Source organism: Enhydra lutris, unplaced genomic scaffold (genome assembly GCF_002288905.1).
Source record: "Enhydra lutris kenyoni isolate GAN:26980312 unplaced genomic scaffold, ASM228890v2 scaffoldscaffold7, whole genome shotgun sequence".
Classification (NCBI taxonomy): domain Eukaryota; kingdom Metazoa; phylum Chordata; class Mammalia; order Carnivora; family Mustelidae; genus Enhydra; species Enhydra lutris.
Window position 1 is genome coordinate 34237100 of NW_019154091.1, and position 21175 is coordinate 34258274.

Genomic DNA, 21175 nt, shown 5'->3' on the forward strand with positions numbered 1-21175 from the left:
ATGTCACAGCAGTGGTGACATCAGTCAGGCCTCAAAGGGTCAGCCAGATGGAAAGGCAATACAGGGCCTCAGGACCCAGTGTCACCCAAGACACTGTCCTATTCCTGAATTGTGGGTTTAGAGAACGCTATTGTGGGTCGACAACACCACGCATGACACAGGGTTCTGAGGGAGGAAGCTGAAAAGCTAATGGCAATTACCTGGGAAGTAAAATTCAGAACTAGAGTGTTATCTAGCTCACATGTGAAAATGTTTAATATTAACATTCACCTTTGCAAAGAGAGATTCCCAGAGCCAAGAATATCTGTTTCACATAGCCTAGAATATGGGGTGTGGCAGACACTGCGATGTACCACCCAGAACCTCTTCCAGGGATGAAAGACTTCCTCTCCCAGCTGCCGGGAGTGTTGCCAGCAGAGAGCCCTCAGCGGTCAGCCCCTCTCTGGGGATTGCATTGCTGAAAAGAGCTGCCTCACTGAGGGCCATGACCCTTTCCTTGAATGCCGGCATCCAGTGACTGGTCAGTGTTGGGAGATAAAGCCCAATTCTGGACAGCACAAAGGGCCACCCCGGCTTTGGAGGTCCCCACACTGTCTGCTGCAGGCCCCGTGGAGGCTGCATCCCAGGTTGACTTCTCCCTCGGCCCAATCCTGCCATCATCTCTCCTTTTCTGCAGGAAGTGATCCCAAGAGACTCCATAATTAAACTCTTGAACTTCAACTCCATCTCAGGGTCTGCCTCCTGGAGAACCCAACCAGTGCCAGTCAGAACCACGAATGGCTGAGAAAGTAGATGTTGCAATGGAGTTGGACAGTTCTTGGCTGACCATCTGAATTCCTTCACTGGGGTAGACAGTGCCCTCTGGTAAAAGAACATAGGACAAGATAGTACCTGGTAACCTCTGGTACAAGGGCGTAGTGCAATTGTGTTCCCCATGTTTGCCAGTGGTGAACTGGGATGGTAAAACAGTGCCCATTGGAATGGAAATCACTGATGGGTGTGGTGTAATAGGACTTTAGGAAATGGGAAAGAGGAACGATGATGATGGGATTGGTGGGCTATACCCACGCTCAACTGACACTCTGGGTAAAACAATTATGACAAAGAGCTAAAAGTGACTGACATTTAAAACCTAAGAGTGAAAGCCAGAGACTGGCTCCTTGGTAGCATAAAGAGCCTTTCATCTCCCAGAGAGAGGGCAGAGAAAGCTGAAGGACTAAACAGGAGTTAATCATAACAGTAGCAGAGCTCAAAAGGTTAAGCTCCCAAACAAGACAGATCTGTTATGCCAATTTCAGGGCTCTGGAAGGAGGGGTTTGGGGTGGCAGGGGGAGACTGACCCTGGCACATGGACAGGACATCTGGATTGATGTACAGGAGAATCATGAATTCCCAGATTCCCCTGAACTCGTTGAGCCTGCACCTGGGGCCCTCTCTTCCTGTTAAGGGCTAGCATTTTCCCTTGCTTACTATGATATCAATAGCTTAGATTCAGTCACGGTATAACCCAACCAAAGACATACTGGGCCTGATAAGGGGAGAAGTGGTCTGCACCCTCAAAGAGCTGTTGAATAGGCAGGAGCTTATGAAGATGCACTGGTCTGGATTAAGTGAATGCTTGATGAAGGCGAGTGGAATGCAAGGCGGTGTAACGGTTAGTCTATCCAGAAATAGGATTTAACTACTCGGGCAAGGACCCTGGCAGATAGCACAAACATACAACTAAGATGCCTCTTAAGAATTGAGCACACTCAGTGAGGTAATCGTGCCAGAGCTGTCATGATAGACAGTGAGAGGTTTTAAAAGCTGAGAGAAATTGGCACGTGGCAGCAGATAACCTACATCGGGCCAGAAAACCACCAGAGGTCCTTCTGCTGACGCATGGGAGGAGCACCATTTGCCAAGCAACAGGGATATGCTGGTAAGGGGGACACCAGTATCTTTAAGGTCAGTGGTAACTCTCCTCTGTAAGCCATGGCTGGTGGTAGGAGAGGTCATCCCCGGTAGCAATGGGAGTGATAAGATCCCCCAAGAGAGACATAATTATGGTAAAGAGAGGCAAAGTCATAAAGGCAGACAGAGGGGGGTCTATGCTCAGAGTAATATGGACATTGTTAAAAGAACAGTGTCCCTAAGGGCAAAATAGCTGGGCATTGAGGGAGGGTATTACTTAATCCATTAAATCAAAAGAGATCAAGGATAGATAACCAGGAGGCTGACGTCACTCATCCCAATATTTCTGAACCTGAGCCAATTTTTGGACCTGTAACCTAAAGAAGAGGCTAGGTTCCCAGGAAGAAGGACCTGGAAATACCACAGCAAGTGAACATAGTAATGATTCCACCGTCTTTCCCTAAAGAAACTTATGGCCATTTACTAGGGGAAAGAGACAATGCCACCCAGACACTCAAAGCATTTCCTTGGCTCCCTAAACTCATGGAATCACATGGGAGCTAAATAATAAATGGAATTCCGGCCTGGGTCTGGCTCCTAGTGAGTCCACTGGGACTGTGGACAAACCCAGTGGTCATTTCCCTGGCTCCCAAATGTGTGACTGAAATAGATATACTTTGTAGCTGGTTGACCCCTCCATTGGTCCTAAGCCTGAGGAGGTCAGAGTTATCCAAGAGGCCAGGAACAGCCAAGTAGAAATCTCTGAAATGGTCCCTTCCCCTCAGCCAAAATAGTAAGTCAAAAACAATATTGCATCCCAGAGAAATGACAGGGAGGGAATGAATGTTTGGACTGTCCCTACATTTCCTATTATTGAAATCAATATGCTTCCTAGCTAGGTCACTTTAGGAACTGAACATCAAGTTTATGTCATCATGAAGGCCTCCAAACTGAAAAAATAATTTCTAGTGATGATTTCATTATAGCCATTACAATCCAATTCTATTATGATGAAACTATTTGAAAAATCCACAAAACCTTTTAAAAAGGGGTTTTGCCTATATGCTATATCAGGTACTCTTAAAAACACATTCAACTAAAGAGTACTTATACTGTTTGCTAAGAGGAAAGAAAAAAAGCTTTTTAAAAAAACTGTTTTTGGGGGCACCTGGGTGGCTCAGTGGGTTAAAGCCTCTGCCTTCAGCTCGGGTCATGATCCCAGGGTCCTGGGATCGAGCCCCGCGTCGGGCTCTCTGCTCCGCAGGGAGCCTGCTTCCTCCTCTCTCTCTCTCTCTCTCTCTCTCTCTGACTACTTGTGATCTCTGTATGTCAAATAAATAAATAAAATCTTAAAAAAAAAAAACCTGTTTGTGTCTGGGAGGGAGGGTGGCAAGATGGCGGCGCCCATGGAACTGTGCTGCTGGTCAGGGTGGTGAGGAGCTACCGTCACTGGACCTGGATAGCCTAGCCATCCGACCCATGCCAGATTTACTGGTGGCCCACTCAAGGTGCACAAGATCACCAACCCCTGACAGAGCCCTTCAGGAACTCTTCCTGTCCTTTGGACCAACCATGAAGAGATCATTCGGTACCACACAAGATCATCACCCACCTTCGAAAAGAGAAGTAAAAGGCTGATGATGATCCGTCAGCCCGACATGGGGTGGACAACTTGGCCTCCACGTCTCTGCTCAGGGAGAAGCCGCTCATGGGGCTGCTACATACTTCTAGTGTAGACCCCGAGAACCAGGAGGACGTGACCCGGAAGTGGTATGCTGAAGCTCCACCATCTCCGCTCAACTTCTTCCTTCCTGGACGCCTGCTGCGCCAGTTCGCTGAGGAGCTGCTATTTTGGGAGCACTGGCTTGAGAACGAAGACCAAATGGAGAAACAGCTGTACCAAGAGGCTCAGGAATGCCAGACCCTGCTGTCTCGGCACCTAGGCTCTCAGAAATTATTTTTTGGAGCTGTCCCAGTTCCCGGGACACCTTTGTCTTTGGCTCCGCGGCTCCAGGCAAAGCTGCCCCGTGGGAAGCTGCAGGCCCACCTTTGAGGGTTGCACAACCTCTGGGCCTACTGCACACACATCCTCAGCCTCCACTTCCCCCGAGATGGAGCTGAAGTGCCACTTCCAGGCCAGCCCTCGGTGGGCCCAGACACTGAAGAGCAACCACACAGGCATGGGAACCAGATCCTATCCGTGCTGGTGGGACTGACAACCATGCTAGCCTTGGGGTAGCCATGGGCTAGCCTTGCTCAGTCGTGTTGTCTCTATCCAACGGGTAACCCTGCCCGAGCCCCAGGTACATGGTCTTTGGGCACAGCTGAGGATGGCGAAGAGGAATGATTTGTCCTCACACTCCCAGGACTGATTTTTCCAGCATCATGCATTCCAGAGGCTCCAGTGTTTCCCCATTGTTGGTATGGCTGGAAATGGAATGCCACTCCCATAGTAAACCGGTCCACAAAGAAAACACAATCTTTGTGAAGTGTGTGTATGTGGGTATGTATGTGTACATATGTAGAGATGGTATAGTGGCTCTATTAATTTCTTGGCCCTTAATGACTTCAGTTCTTAAAATAGGAAATCTAAGACTGACCTTCCAGAAAATAATAAAATGCATGCATTAGCCTTCTGTCCTTCCCTTTCTCTTTCTTATCTCATCCACCTTTTGTTTTTTTCAACCGAACTTGCCTCCAGTAACTTCTTGTGATGTTTTAAGGACTATGGCAGAGAATCCAGAAAAATGAGACCAGATTATAGTGTTCAGCAATTGCTATATTATCCTTTTCAGAGAGACTTTACTTTTTGTTGTTGTTTAGAAAGAGAGTTTTAAATGGGTAAAATTTAGGGAGAGCAAGATTTTTTGACATTTCAGTGGAGCAGGCTTCATGGGTCTTTTCTAAAAGGGGGACCTTCGTTCCTTGGAGTTTTGCTTCAGACAAGATGGCAATAGTGCATTGAAGGATTCCCAGAAATTAAAAATTGTATCTTTTTCATATCCCTGCATACTTACCACAACTAATGCATTGTTTGGCAGTAGGTGATGAAAAGCACAGGGGTCTGGCAGTTGGTAAATAGTTCTGATCTCCCATGTATTCCCATAAATGTTCATGAGTTCTCCATATTCACCTGATCAGGGTAGACAAGTTCTTGCCCCATGTGACCTAGTCTCCATTCTGGGTGCCTTCCCAAATGGTTAAAGATGTAATAGGAACAGAGAACAGTTATTTAGAATTATTTACATGTCAACTAGTCTTGCTTTTAAAACACAAAAACAGAATGCCATGAAATTTATATTTGACCCTTTTTGTTGTTAATGTGGGTTATATATGAATGAAAACGGTTAATGCATGTGAATCACTTAGTTCTAGGCACTAGAAAAGACCTCTAAAAGAATCTGAACAAGACTGAATTATTACTACCATCATTATTACTATCATCTAAAAGATATTTTGATCATATACTATGGATCATAGAGCACCCATGTTTTATGTGGTCAACACAGTGTTTTCAACATTTTTTTTCAATGTTTGCCATTTTTAGAGTTAGGTGGTAATGGGGTACCTGGGTGGATCAGTTGGTTAAGTGTCTGGCTCTTGATTTCCACCCAGGTCATGATCTCAGGGTTGTGAGATCGAGATCGGGCCTTGTATCAGGCTTTGCACTAGGCATGGAGTCTGCTTAACATTCTCTCCCTCTCCCTCTCCCCCTGCTTTCCCTCTCTCTAAAAAAAATAATAATAATAATAATAAAAATAAAAGTAATAATAATAAAATTAGTTGGTAACATTTAAAATATCAGAACATTACAAAGGTTGGATGTTTGGCTGCTGGATCTACTTTCTCATGTGACACAGTCATCAGGCGCCAACTTGGGCTACTCTCCCATTTGCCACACTCCTCCCCATCCCTTATTTGCCCCGCCCCCGTCCCAACTGAAGCAGGCCATTAGTAGCTATTTACAGCAACATTTGTGCTATAGTCTATTTTCACAACTGCCTGCTTTTCTTTTTCTTCTTTTTCTTCCTCGATGTTTCTAGTCCCTGTGAGCATTTCAGTTTGAATATCTATCAAAGAGGGTAATATTTGCAAATTGAAAGGGACATCACTGTGTTGTTATATCACTTTTTCGCCTTCCCCTTCTTGTTTCTGTTACCGGACGATTGTTACTACCAACCCATGTCCTTCTTTGGACAACATGGTCTGAGTGAGGGCTTTACCTTGGCAACACAACTCTCCTGGGAAAAGAGTGTGTGGCCTCTGTGTCCAGTAACTTGACAGAATTTTCTGGGCTTAGCCATTCTTGCAAATATAATTTCTGCTAGTGAGTGGAACAGACACGAGTCTGTTTCACAGAATCTGGGAGCTTTTACACTTGTTCCCACCCCATCCCCCAAAATAACCCCTCCACACTATAATTACATTTACATTCATGAAATTGAGTAAGTAAAAGTTGAAATTCCTTTTAGCAAGAATTCTATGGCTGTGTATTCTGTACAGTTCTGAACAAAAAAATGACTTAGGCAATCCAGAAGGAATCAGTTGTCTAGTGTTCTGTAACTGAAAATAATTAGGTAATTTAATGTTCTCTTTTTGACTCCTGACTGTGTTAGCGTTTAGAGAGACTATGGTAAAAATCATATCCACTCTAACTTTTATAAATCAGCTTGCCTTTTCCTCTTTTTGGGAGTAAGATTTACCAATTAGTGAGAATGATAAGTTTAGTTTAGCCCTCAACTCTTTGTGGAGTACTTTAATATTTAATTCCCAAAGTTACTCTAAGATTTTTTTATTATTGTTTGTCCTCAGAGAATCCCCATGCCAACAAATGTGACTTCATTCTTCTAAGTAGCAACTGGTTCAAACATTGGAGATGTGTATGTATTCAGAAAATCTTCCAAAAATACCTTCGTAATTAGTGGACTGACTGATGACACATCAATGGGTTATCAGGAGAAACTGAACTTCTAGCTTTGTTTTTCCACTGCTCTTCAAATTTGATTTCTGGAACCCTTCCCTCCTCATCCCTTCCCAAGAAGAAATACTGTCTAGCTTTTCCACTGGTCTTGGATAATAAGTGAACAGTCCTACATTTTGGCATTTAAAATGACCCAGTCTTGGGGCGCCTGGGTGGCTCAGTGGGTTAAAGCCTCTGCCTTTCGGCTCAGGTCATGATCCCAGGGTCCTGGGATCGAGCCCCGCATCCGGCTCTCTGCGCGGCAGGGAGCCTGCTTCCTCCCCTCTCTCTCTCTCTCTGCCCGCCTCTCTGCCTACCTGTGATCTCTATCTGTCAAATAAATAAATAAAATCTTTAAAAAAAAAAATAAAAAATAAAAAATAAAATGACCCAGTCTCTAACCCTATGACTATTAGCCCAGTGTGCTATAAAAATCACTTTAATCCAATTTAAAGCTTTCCGTGTAGACTTTAGTTGAGCATGGGCACTGCTGTTTTTACCCCTTTTCCTCACTTGCCTTCTTCCCTCTAGCTGCTGGTTCTGACCCCTGTAAAGTTAGATCAAGGGATAGAGAAGATGACAGGAAGAGCTTCAACAAAACATTGATGGCCTAGGAAGGCAGATGCTCCAAGTGGATTCTTTTTCTCAGTCAAAGCTGTTGCTGGCTCCTCAGTTATCCTTCACCAGGGACCTCTGACTACTACCACCTTGACATAAGCCATTGTCTGATTACCATTGCCTCCTTGGAGGGCCGCTGTTTGGATCACATCACCTCTCCAGGTCACCACCTGCTTTTTGAGTAAGATCCCCTCTAAGGCAACCCCAGGCTGACTCCATTTAACATGGTCCACATCTGAGCTCCAAAAACACAACCTTTCCCTACCACCACTGGAAGTGAAGTTTGTCCTATCCCAGTCCTCCTTACTCTGTGATCAGACACAGTGGTGTGGCCACAGCTGCAGCCTTTAGGCTTCCTTCTTTGTGGGGGTCAGATCCCAGTCCTTATGTTTTCAAACTCTGGCTGTAGGGTAGGGGGTGGGGGAGGGGAAGGTTGTGCCTGTGAGTCCCCTGAGACATCCCCTTGAAACCCTGTTGTTGTGTGTGCTGAAGTACATGCAACAATCTTTTTTCAAAAGAAATTCTCTCCCCATCTCTTCCAGCCCAACTAGAAGGAGGTGATGCTGGCCAACTTGGGTTCATCCCCCCCACTCTTGGCAAGTCCCACATGGGTGGCCTAGTAACTCATATTTTAATATAGCGTACTTGGAACTGATCAGCTTATTCTTGGACTTTGGTACTTCCATCAGAACTGAAGCAGAATGACCCCAGTGTTATCATCTAGTTACACAGTCAATCCTCTTGACTTAGTCTCTGTGGTGTGTGAGAGCTGCTTGTGAACCATGGCCATGATTAAAATTCAAATGCTATAAACCAACAATTAAATAAATTTGATATTTTTAAAAGGTAACAAAGACTCAAAAGTTGCCATTTTCTAATTATTTCCCTCCATCTTGTTATCTCTGCTTTTGAGATTATTTGCTTATTGTAAATATGGTAAAAATAACACGGGGGTGTGACACGGCACATTTGGGGATGTCACTGCAGTTGCCAGAAATTAGCTATGGTGGGAGTATTTACACCAAGGAAATTGGCAAAGGTAACAAAATCAGGTGCCTTCCCCTTCCCCCATGAGTTCCTTAAACATTTACAATACACCACTGTTGAGGATACACTCTTCAAAGATGTTAAAAACTAGCAAGATAGCAGGTGCAGTCCAAACTAAGGCAGCTCATTTCAATATAAAAGGGCTACTTTGTAAGTGCTAACATTTCCCCAGGATCAATAGATTCAGCATGTTCAAACAAAGTCTGTGTCTCTCTCTGCAATGCTTGCAGTTCTTGGGAGATCAAATTGGTTCCTCTTCACAGGTATCCACCCTTAATTCATTTTCAAGTAAAAGTCTGAGATTAGACAAAGAAGCCCCTGCAGCTGCACATTCCTTGGCAGCCCACACCATAAATGCTTTTGCAAAAATGCCTCACCCAACTTTTTAAACTGTTCTGGGCTGCATTTAATAGATGATGAAAATAATGACTTTTAAATATGCCACTGCACAATTAGGCCACTAAAGCAACTGAGACACTTTGAGAACCTTGAGCCTAGGAAATAAGACAAAAATACCCACAGGAAAACAAAAACAAAAACAAAAAGCAAAATATCTACAGGAAAAAGATAGAACTTGGAGGTCAAAATTTGCATCTACATAGTCAAATTGAATAAATGTGAATGACACCGTAAAAGAAACAGCCTTGCATTTCTCATCCAATAGCATATATTTGAGCATTAAATAATCTTTTCATTTCGTTTTGCTCCAGCAGACTTCGAGGAAGAGCTAACGGCACCATTGTTTCTCAGAAGGTGGGAGAGGGTAGGGAATGCTTCTTCTCTAAAAGTGGAATCTTTTTCATAAATCTTAGAAGGAACTTGTTGACATGAGAGTTGTTGACTTTAAAGAAAACCATATGAAAGCAAAATTATGAGACCTACAGGACAGGATTGTTGTTGAATGGAAGAACCTTCTTTATGAACCCGACCTCTTCCTGCCTGACACAGTTCTGAGCTCCCTTAACTTTTCTATCTACCCCATGAGGAAGATTTCCCAACATATATGCTTGTGACCATATCGATTATGGCCACCCTCCCTTCAGATTGGTTGTCCCCCCTCCACTAGACTGGGGGTTACATATCACCTTTGAATACCACCTTTCAAAAATCACTTTGGATAGCACTTTATATCCAGTGAAGGACATTCATGTATGCCATTTCAGATAAGCCTCACAGCCACTCTGTCAAAGAGAAAAAACAGGTATCATTGGCTCTTCTGTATTTTATTTTTACTTTTTTCATCATGATAATCTCCATCCCCTATTTCTCCCATCCCCTTACCCACCTCCCCTCTAGTAACCATCAGTTTATTCTCTAGAGTTGAGTCTGTTTTTTGTTTTGTTTCTCTCTCTTTCTCTCTTTTTTTTTTGTTTTGCCGGTTTGTTTTGTTTCTTGAATTCAACATATGAGTGAGATCATATGGTATTTGTCTTTCTCTGATTGACTTACTTTGCTTAGCATTGTAGTCCCTAGTTCCATCTGTGATGTTGCAAACAGCAAGATTTCATTCTTTTTTGTGGTGGCATAATATTTCATATATATATATATATCATATATATGTGGCATATATATGTGTATACACACACACATATATATACACACATATTTTATATCCATTCATCTATAGATGGACACTTGGGTTGCCTCCATAGTTTGGCTATTGTAAATAATGTTACAGTAAACATGGGGGTAGATGTATCTCTTCGAATTGTGTTTTATTGGCTCCTCTTTAAAAAATGAATTGACCCAGCTCTCTGGGCTAATAGCTGATAAAACAGCACAGAGAATCTGATGCTCCTATCTCCTGATTCTGGGCCCAGCAAAGTCTAGTAGAAAGAGTATGTATTAGTTTTCTATGCTGTGTAACAACTTCCTACAAACGTCAGCTTAAACCAACATGCATTTGTTGTCTCACAGTTTCTGTAGGTCAGAAGTCCTGATGTGACAAATCTGGATTCTCTGTTTCCTGTCACAGGACTGAGGTCAAGATGTGGGCCATGCTGTGGTTCTTACCTAGAGTTCAAGATCCTCTTCCAAGCTCATTCAGATTGTTGACAGAATTCAGTCACTTGAGGTTGTAGGACTGAGGTCTCTGTTTCTTCACAGATGTTGTGTGTAGCTCACTCTTGAGCAGCAGGAGACTGGCCTCAGTGCTTCACGGGTGGCCCACTCCCAACAACAGTAGCTTGCTTCCTCAGAGTCAGCAGGTATATCTTCCTGACTTCTGTCAAGAGTCTCCAACCCCAGAATGTGATCATCAGAATGACTACCCCATCCTAAAGTCTCATGTTCCATCCACACCTGAGGATGGGCTTATACAGAATGTGAAACTTCAGAGGAGGGAGACTCTTGGGGGCCATCTTGGAATTCTGCCTATCACCAGGCATGAATCTCTGTGCACCAAGAGAACATCAACTTTTAACTCTGCACTTGCTGGCTTTGTGATTTACCTGCTTTGTGCCTTGTGTTCCTCAAAATTAGGGCAATCCTGCTCAGAGAATTATGGTGAGAAAAAGAAGCGCTTCCATCTGGACAGTGTTTAACATACAAAACTCATTCACTGAATACTTTCTTCTGCTCTTGCCAGTGCATGCCAATGCATTTACTGTTGGACGCAGGTACGCCAAGTTAACTCAGTATTTCTTCCGTTATAATAGTTACAAAGCAGCATGTTGCAAACTATGACATTTGGCTTTGTGCATGGACAATGGAACACAGAAAGTCTAAAAAGATGACGAGCTCTTCTTCCTTATCCCACCCTAATGAGGATCTCCTCCATTAGATGCTCCTTGTGTTATCTCATTAACCCTAAAAACACTGTGCAGTAGGTATCACTATCCCCATTTAACAGACTAGGAAGGCCTGTTAAATGGGGCCCAATGCACACAGTGAGTAAGAGGCAGAGTTCATAACTGTGGATCTCAGCCTGTAACAGGGTATCCCAAGAAAGAGCCACTAAGAAACCAAGACATGAGTGTGTGTGTGTGTGCGTGTGTGTGTGTGTGTGTGTGTGTGTGTGTGTGTGTGTCTGAATCATCGGGAAAGAATGCAAAGAATTTCCCCTCCCCTCAGGGAGAAGGCTGGGCCCCTTTACCCTCAACAGAGAGTGCACAGATTTTAAAATGTTGCAGAGGGCCATCAATTACTATTGTGAGAGGAGAGGAACTGAAAGAATATTTTGTGAATAAGGACTCAAGAGAGAGGGACTGGAATTATTGAACGTGATCTGTTTCTGTCACTGTTTAGTGCTATTTTTAAGGTTCAAAATAAAGCTTTTGGTGTCATGAATGGAATATCATTATTTCCATATCTTTTAAAACCTTCAAATATGAAACAAGATCAGCGACACTATGACTGAACTCCCAGCTAAAGAAAAACAAGAAAATGAAAACAAAACAAAACCTTGCTGAACCCATGTTCCTATCCAGAGGATGATTATTTCTAATCGAAAAGAAGATACACTCATTTAGAAATATTACTCCAAAGATCTCAAAAAGGAGAGGAGACTTAATAACTGACAAGACAGAATTTATGTTGCAAAAATACTTCTTACTTTAGTTTAAAGACTGTCTGAAAAGGGGGAATATGGACATAGCAGTCTTAAAATGGATGCAGGTAACATTCTGATGACGCGGCCATCTATACTTAGAAAATGAAAGAAGGGGAACGTGAACTAGAAATGTTTTCTTTGAAATAAAAGCTACATCTTTCTAGGAACATGGTCTCTGTAAAAAGAAAAAGTGAAGTGTCCAAAGTATAGAATAAGAGGTGGAAATCTTTGAAGCTGAAGGCATCAGAGAAAACTATTTGGAGATAGACTATTACCATTTCTTCATCATTTCACCAACTGGTAGAAAGTCAGAAAGAGCTTTTCAGCAGCTGGCTCACTTAAATTTTATTTATACAGGATTTAGCTCTGAAGAATAAGGAATATGTTGAATCTAAAAAAATTTCTCAAAAAAATAAAAAGATTTTCATAGGCTGAAATAAGCATTTTCTTTCTTTTCTTTTTTTAAGATTTTATTTATTTATTTGACAGTGAGAGAGATCACAAGTAGGCAGAGAGGCAGGCAGAAAGAGAGGGGGAAGCAGGTTCCCTGCTGAGCAAAGAGCCTCATGTGGGGCTCAATGTGGGTCTCGATGTGGGTCTCGATCCCAGGACCGTGGGATCATGACCTGAGCCCAAGGCAGAGGCTTTAACCCACTGAGCCACCCAGGCACCCCAAGCATTTTCTAATAAGATAAAGGTTATAGTCCTTTGCTTGGAGACAAATATCTAACTCTGTAGGTAGGTAGAGATCACGCACTTGAGTTAGCAATAATATGCTGTAGGCAGATTGTGTTGTCTACCCATTTCCATTTTCCTTTCTTACTTTGTTTAATTAAAAAAATTTTATGGAGGTATAGTGGACACACAATATTACATTAGTTTCACTTCCTTTCTTCCTTAATAATAAAATCTGGATTTTATTTGGAATCACAACGTGCTTAACTAAGACTATATTTCTTATCCTCCTGTAAAGAAAGGTTTGGCCACTGAGATATAAATGGAATCCTTTGCAAATAGTTTTATGATATCTATTTAAAGGATACTCATTCATGTAGGAGGGGTATCTCTTCTGCATCTTCCCCTTCCTGTTCTCCTCTGGAACACAGATGTAATGGCTGGAGCTCTAGCCACCACATTGTGTCAGTGGTGATGGACATGAGTAAGGGTAGCAGAGAAGAAAATTAAGGAAACACTGCATCCCAGATGACATCACAGAGCCTCTATACCATCCCTGAACTGTACTACTTCAGGACTTACTCTAGGCAAGAGAATAAACTCTTAATTAGCTGTCCCTCTAGTCCGGTATCTGTTAAAGCAGAGAACTTTCTGATACTGGTCAGCAATACCATGTGATTATGAAAACAGTCCAAATGATCTGAGACAGCATTCATAAATATTTTGTACCTGAATAAGAGTACACAAAATAACACAAACAAAACAACAGCAATGAAAACTGATGCCAGAATTTCCTTCTACCACAAGCTCCAAAAGAGAAGCAAAAGTTAATTTCTTCAAGGGCCCTGTAGGGGTATGATGCTGGACTGATGCAGAGTTCAGGAAAGCAAAACATGTGCTTGAAGGGTAAAGGCAGAAAGGGCTGGTCCCGGGGCGGATAGGTCATGCAAACCAGGAAGAGAGTGGAGAGGAACTTGCAGTGCACTGGGGAGTTAGCAGTCCTAGAAACAAATGTCTGCACAGTGCTCCAAGGAACGCAGAAACCCCAGGAGCAAAGCTTTCATTCTAGTCTTGGCAAAGTCTCTAATGCCCACACCTGGTGTGAAGGAAGAGAGAGCCTCCCATCTTTATAAGGACCACAGTAGACTTGGATCATGAAATTCTCCTGGAGACCTATGATGTCTGAAGATAAAAGACAGATTCCTCAATCTCCAGGACCCACAGAATACCTCCGTCACCCCAACCTTACTCTTCTGTGACCCTACAGAGACAATAACAAAGAAAGAGTGATAGCGAGTAAGGACGTTTTCATCGGTATGGTGCAGGAGGGCTCAAATTTGATTTAGAACAGCAAAAGTATGTTCTTGCATCTGTGTGTGATGAAATAAAATCCATATTTTTACAATGTGTTATTAAAAGAAGTGCGGGGGCAGTGAGTTCTGTTCAGCTCTGGCCACAGTATTTGATGAGTGACCAAGAGAGTGATGGGATGATGTACTAAATATAGCTGGCTGTCCCCAGTGTTCTTCAGTCTTTCTTCTAAAGCAACTGTACTTCCAAGTTTTAGCGGGGCATATGGCTCCCCAGAATCATCGCATTCCCTAGTCTCTCTTCTTTACAGGTGCAAGCATGTAACTAGGTTTGAGTTGATGAGACAGAAGTGGAAGTGGCAGTTTCTGGTCACCCTTTCTAAGGGATAGTGCGCATGCACGCACAGGTCCTTCCCCCCCAACTCTAGCCTACGGCTTTGCACTCGCTGCTGCCACTCAGATCTTGAAATGGAAGCTGTGTGTGGAAGAACAGCAAGCTAGATGGAGCCTGGCTCTGTGGTATTCTGGAAGGCCATCCTAGACCACTCACTGGAAGTTTTAGACAGAGAAATACACTCACGCCTTGTTTAAACCATCACTGGTTAGGTTTTCAGTTACTTTGTAACAAAACCTAACTGTCACAGAGGCTTGGGGACTCGCAATCGTTGTCAGAGTGTTTGAGGGGCTGCATCTACTGAGCCTGATAGAGATTTCCCTCAAAGGAACTTTTAACAAGCTGAACTTTAGTGCAGAAGAGAGAGAAGCCTTTATTCCATGTAGCTCTAAGGAAGAAATTCTAGAAAAACAAATATGGATAAAACATAGGACAAACTGTGCTCACTTTGAATTGAAGTTAGGGTCTGACCTGGATACTGTCATTGGCTCTGTGATCTGATGTGACTCATTACTTTAATCAAACCATTCCTTGGACTAGAAGCTCAGTGAGGGTGGGGACACCCCCCTCCCCCACCCCACCATAGACACAGACTTACCACAATGCTGGCCTCTAGCAGGTACTGGATACAAGTTTGGTTTGTGGGTAAAAGGACAAAGCAGAGTTAGAATGAGGTGTGAGCAGTCTTTGCAGGGTCAGAAGAGTGAGCTTTGAGGACAGTCCTGCCCCCAATAGCAAGCAGAATTTCATTGCTTTTTAAATTCAGTCCTTTTCTAGCTTTCAGCAGCGAATGCTGGCAAAAGTGACCATTATCACATAACAGAAGAATGTATGGGACAGTAATGATTCTAGGGAAGAGACAGGGAAACTCTCCATTGGCTTTCTCCAAAGTGTGTGTACATATGTAGAAATATTTAAGGAGGAATACACTGGGAAATATGGTATTGGACCTTCCTCACTACTGCTTTCAGAAATGTAGACATTTACCATATTTCTCTTATTTCCCTTCAGCCACATTTCAAGCCATGCCATCTTGATCCCATTCAGAAAATTTGAACTTTGCAAGTAAAACTATATCAGATGTTTTGCTCAAATTTTCTTTGTATTCCTTTTATCCCCAAAACTAATTCAGGTGTGCCCTGCTTTAAAAAGTCAAATATAGTATACTAGAGCCTGAACTTGCAACATATAAATTAGAGGATGAGAATTTACATTCCAAGGAGATTTTAAGTGTACCTTCTTGGGAGAAAAACAAACATTGAAACTAAAGCCACATCATTAGAATAAAATCAAAGTATCTCTGAAATTACGAGGCAAACCAATAAGAAAATACTATTTTAAGGACACAGATCACTTGAGACATCCTTGTGATTAGGATGTTCATTGCAAATAGAAGTGATTAGATATCTCTAGAGTCTGGCAATCAACAAAAATCGATGACAGAACTATTGTGTGTGTGTGTTTTTAAAGATTTTATTTGTTTATTTAACAGAGAGAGAGAGAGCACAAGTGGGGGGAGCAACAGAGGGAGAAGCAGACTACCTGTTGAGCAGGAAGCCCAATATGGAACTTGATCCCAGGACCCCAGGATCATGACCTGAGCTGAAAGCAGATGCTTAACCAACTGAGCCACCCAGGCATCCGTAGATAGAACAATTGTACAAAGACACCTCACCCTACATTATATTGGAGGGAAATTATGATTTTTAAATAAAATGTACGTATAGAAAATAATCACTGTGACAACACAGTATTTTCCTTGATGCATTTTTATAAAAGATCCCTTTGAAACAGATATTTGGTACTAGATCACTCATTCCTTCATTCACTTAGTAAACATCACTTAAAGCCCTCTGTCCACCCGCCCCCCAGGATAACTGCTGAGCATCCGAAGAATAAGTCATGGAGGTACCTATATTGTTCATTCATAGGCAAGGAATCATAATAGTTTATAGTGTGTGTAAAAAACTATTGCCAACGGGAAAATAAGCTTTTCAGAGAGGAGCTGTGGCTTTAGGCCCCCTCCTGTTTCTTGAGAATAGAGGGAATTGATTCATGGTCCTCTGTATTACTTCCTGCGGGTTACATCAGGGTGGGCAGGTGGGGCTCAAAGAACAATCACAGTACCTACGGGTTTTCACTGTATTCTATAGCAGCCATGTTGACTGTTAACTTTGGGAGAGCTTTTCCCTCTGGATTATGCTTAGCTTCAGTAGAGGATCTGGAAAGGAATAAGAAAGAGCAGCTTGCTTTTTTTTTTTTTTTTTTTCCTTTTTTTAACTTCAGATGTATGATTTCCACAGAGAGAAGAGGAGGGTCTTATGCAAAAGTTGGAAGGACCTGAAAACCAAAAATGACTACCATTGTATGGTTTGTCCTAGAGAAATTTTCCTTACGTTCCCTATACTGGATTAGAGATAGCAACTGGAAACCAATATTCCCTGATTACCTCCTATGTGTTGGGCATCGGGAAAACTTACAAAAAACATTCTACAAGATGTCCATGACGTGAATAACACCACATTCTTACCGATAAAGAAAATAAATCTTCGATTAAACCACGTGTCAAAGTCTCAGAGTAAGAAAATGGCAGAACCAGATTAGGAACTCTGTATTTCCCTGAAATTGAACATAAACTTTCTGTTTCCAAAACTATAGAAAAAGACTGCTTTCTCCTCCATAATTCTGGAAGTTAGAGCTGGCTGGAGGGACACTGTATGTCTTTTCGTGTGTTCCTAATCCAAGGAGTATTTCTCTAGAGTAAGATCTTCAGACTGAGACCCAACTGATGAATAGGATATATAGAGGAATGGGTACAGCTGGAAGATATTAAGCTTTTGTTCAGGGAAGAGTGGGAAAGAGAGATGGAGCATCTGCCACCCTAAGAGACCACCACTCTGGAGTGAGCTTCCTACGAAGAACAGGCACTCAGCATGTGGGAGACATCAGGCAATGCGGCTAGGTAAGCCGGGGAGACTGACCTTGTCCTAGGTGGAGTGTGGATAGGAAGTAGAGTACCTCAGTCTGACTGATTAGTTTGGAAGGAGAAGCTGGGCATGCCTTGACCAGCCCTTCCTCTTCCTTTCATTTTTAGGTTCTACTGATCTGTGAGAAGACAGCATATTGTTTCTTCACGTTACAAGGTTCACAGGAGCAGGTCCCCTCTTGGGAGAGGAGCTACAGATGCCAAATGTCGACTGTGACTGGGTTGGTAAATCTGTCTCTTTCTGGAAGCCAACTTGCTGATAGAGAAAACATTCACCATTATCTGCTTCATCCGTAAGAATATATTTCGTATTCCTATCTGCCTTACGCTTTTGTCCAGAGTTACATGAGAGAAAGCAAGTATAGTATTGGTTGGGCCCCCCTCAAATTTCAACCAGGTAAACAGAAGGAGAAGGAAGGGCCCAGGGGATATAATAGGTATCATAGACAAGAAGAATTTGGACCCATACAACTGAGCTGTTGTGCTGGCAAGAGACATTTCAGTTGGAGGACCAGGAAAGTATGCAGTCTGTATCGGCCGAAACTTCTTTTTTGGAGAGACTGGTTCTGCACGAAGGGCCACCCCAACTTCAGCCAAGTAGCTATCCGGTTCAGCCTATGCAAAAAGGAAGCAGTGGTGTTTTGGATTTGCCGGGTTTTGCTCCAAGCTTAAGGAGATACATTCTTTTCTTTTTAAATTTGTCTTATTCTACTCCCAGAAGACCAAGTAGAAGAAAATTCTGTTTGTTTCTATCCTAGGTTTTTAGCCAGAGAATGCAGAATCTATCTGGATCATACAGAGGCCAGTTCTCCGAAGCATCCCATTACAAGGGGATTTGAAATCACAGCGCTAGCTACTGACCGAATATTTGGCACTGTCTCTATGTATAAAATGAGGTGACATAAAGGAGTGTGGCTGGCCCAGGAATTCGGGACCCTGTTCCCTCTTCTTTGGGTCCGTGGACCAGGGAGGAAAAAGGATTTCCTTTCTCGGGTTTAGAATAAATGTTTTTCTCACAACCACCTTCAAGTAGATATATATACATATACATACACATATTACTTTTTCAAATTCCATGAATTGCATACACTCATTATAGAAAAATGGTTAGTTGAATGAAGAAAATAAACATTTTTTAAATTCCCAAAGTATTGGCTGTAATTATGAGAAATCCAGACGAAGCAGGATGAGGGTAGCATAGCAGCTATATGATACCTTCAGGAAATCAGACTCCTTTCTATCTTTCCCTTTCGCCATACTTACCATGAAAGCCTTTGCCTCATATCTGGTGCTTCACAGCTGCAAGATAGTTGCTGTAGCTCTAGGCCTCAATATCCTTCTAAGGCAGGGCAGTAACCCTATATCAGAAAAATAAAAGGTTTTTTGTTTTTGTTTTTGTTTTTTAAGAAACACTCACTTTAGATTTCACTGGCCAGCACTTTTCACATGGACTCTTAACTGCAAGGAAATATAAGAAAGTGAGTAGTTTTGCTGGGCCCATGACTCCCCCAGTTGAAATCAGGGAGGTTTGGTTGGTAAGGCAGAGGAAGAAATAGTTCCTGAATAGGAAAGTTGGTTTTTCTTCCAGTCTTGGCTCAGCCCACCTCCTGCCTCTATTTCCTTTCCTATGTCTTGTAGCATCTGTAGCCCAGGCCATCCTCTTAGTAACCCCTGTGCGCAGCAAGGCTTCCTCTCATTTTACATCTGGCTGACAAAATGAGAATTTCCATCTTTTCTAGTTATGGATCCAGCTGAGACCATTACACCTTCTCCAAGCATGTATATAGATGTTCCCTACATTTCATAACCTGTTCTTTTCTCTTAATGATGTACTTATCAACAGGAGTGTGACAGCAGATGCAGTTAATTGCCCCTCAGCTGCGCAGCCTGCTTCCTTGGTTCATTCTATAAATATAGGCCAAGCAGTATGGAAGATGCCGGGGATAGACAGTGAACAAAACTCCCAGTGAACAAATGCTACACTTTGTATCAGATGACGACGAGCATGCAGGAGAAAAATAAAGCAGGGTGAATGAGTTAGGCAGTGTCAGGAAGGAGAGGGGTCCTATGTTACACACGCAACGGTCAGGGAAGGTTACACTGAAAATCAGAGACCTGAAATAAGAAAGAGAGCCAGCCAATCATGTGCATTTTGGGAAATTTTTCAGACAGTGAGCACAGCGCATGCAAAGGCCCTGATGTGGGAGATGTGTGGCACATTTGAGGAACACACCAGGACCTTTGTAACTGGACAGGATGAGCCAGGTGAACATATTCAGAGACAATACTGGAAGTTCTGATACAGTCAGAAGAGCATATTTTTATTAGTCACACAGTATTCAATCACTTTGTTAGACACTCAAGTAAGTTACTTCTAATTTTTCATATTTATAATTGACTGTTTTTGCAGGTCCTGGGCCACTGACCAAAATTCAATGATACCTACATTCAAATAATAATTGACTAGTTTTGTTTTTCGAGACAAAGTCTTAAGCACCGCTCACCTTTTCTAAAATAGTGAACAAGGGTGGAAAATAATGCTAAAATATCACTTCGTTTATGAAAAAAACAAACATAAAAATGTGCTTCCTATCTTGCTGAGGTGAATATGGGAGAATAGCAAGGGATAGAGGGAGTAAAGGGGAAATAGGAAGAAGGAAGTAGAGAAACAGAAGGAAAAAGAGTGAAGTCTCCAGAAGTAGAAGGGGAGCTGCCAGTTCTCTGTCTTTGCATGGAAATTGCCTTAAATTGGCAATGTGGATCAACTACCATTTTACTAAACTCATGAGTCTGTGGGCGAGGAGATTGGGCTTCCCCACAACATGGCACTCTTGGTGTAGCTGTTGCGTGGTGGCTCCCTTTTGAGAGGCCAGGGTGGGGGTCCTTTTACAGGCTAGGCCTGGAACTTAGCATTACTTCTACCCCACACTGTGGGCAGCGCAGTTAGAGGCCAGCCCCGAACCAACCAGAAGGGAAATAGGCCTCATAGCCACATGACAAATTAGGCCAAACTTGGGGTCATCATGGCCGTACTCCTGAGATGTCTCCTTGAACTCCTCAGCTACATCTCATAGATGGCTTATCCTTCCCTAGATCTTGAAAAACTGCCTTTAGTAAATAATAAATTACAGATTTCCTCTGTAGTCTTTAGAAAAACACCATCCTGCAAAACTTGTTTGTGTTTTGCTCTTTCTTGCTGATAGGCTGAGGGTTTTTTTTTGTGTGTGTGTGTATCATAGAGTAAGCTCATATGTATGACCTCATAAGTATAACTTGTCCAAGGTAACAGTTTATGCCAGGAGAGTCTCAGGGAATGTTGATTGTATATATTTCACTACCTATGAACTTCCTAAAAGAAGGGTGGTTTGATAAACTATTATTGTGAAGCGGCTTTGTTGGGGGGTACTTATTTCCAAAGCTGCATTAGCTAATTCCCTCCAGATTCCAAGATTTAGGTCGTCTGGTTCCACTGATTTGTGTATGTTCAGATTTTTCAAGTATTCCTTTACCTTCATTGACAGAGCATATATTTGACAGAATAATATTAAAAAATATAAGATGGCAAGCAGATGGCCAGAACCTTGACTAGAAAGAGATCTTATTGAAAATGGTTTGTGAATGCAGATCCTGCTTTTGTTTATGGGAATGTCCTTTTAAATATTTGGTTTGATCACCAATGCAGTTCTTGAAAGAGCCCAGTGCCTGCAGAAATATGCTGGCTGATATCCTCTACCTGGAGTAA

General features: G+C 42.5%; 1 pseudogene; it reads left to right on the plus strand.

Moving 5' to 3' along the window:
* The first annotated feature begins 1038 nt into the window (after positions 1-1038).
* Positions 1039-4132, plus strand: LOC111142009 (annotated as a pseudogene).
* Positions 4133-21175: the final 17043 nt, after the last annotated feature.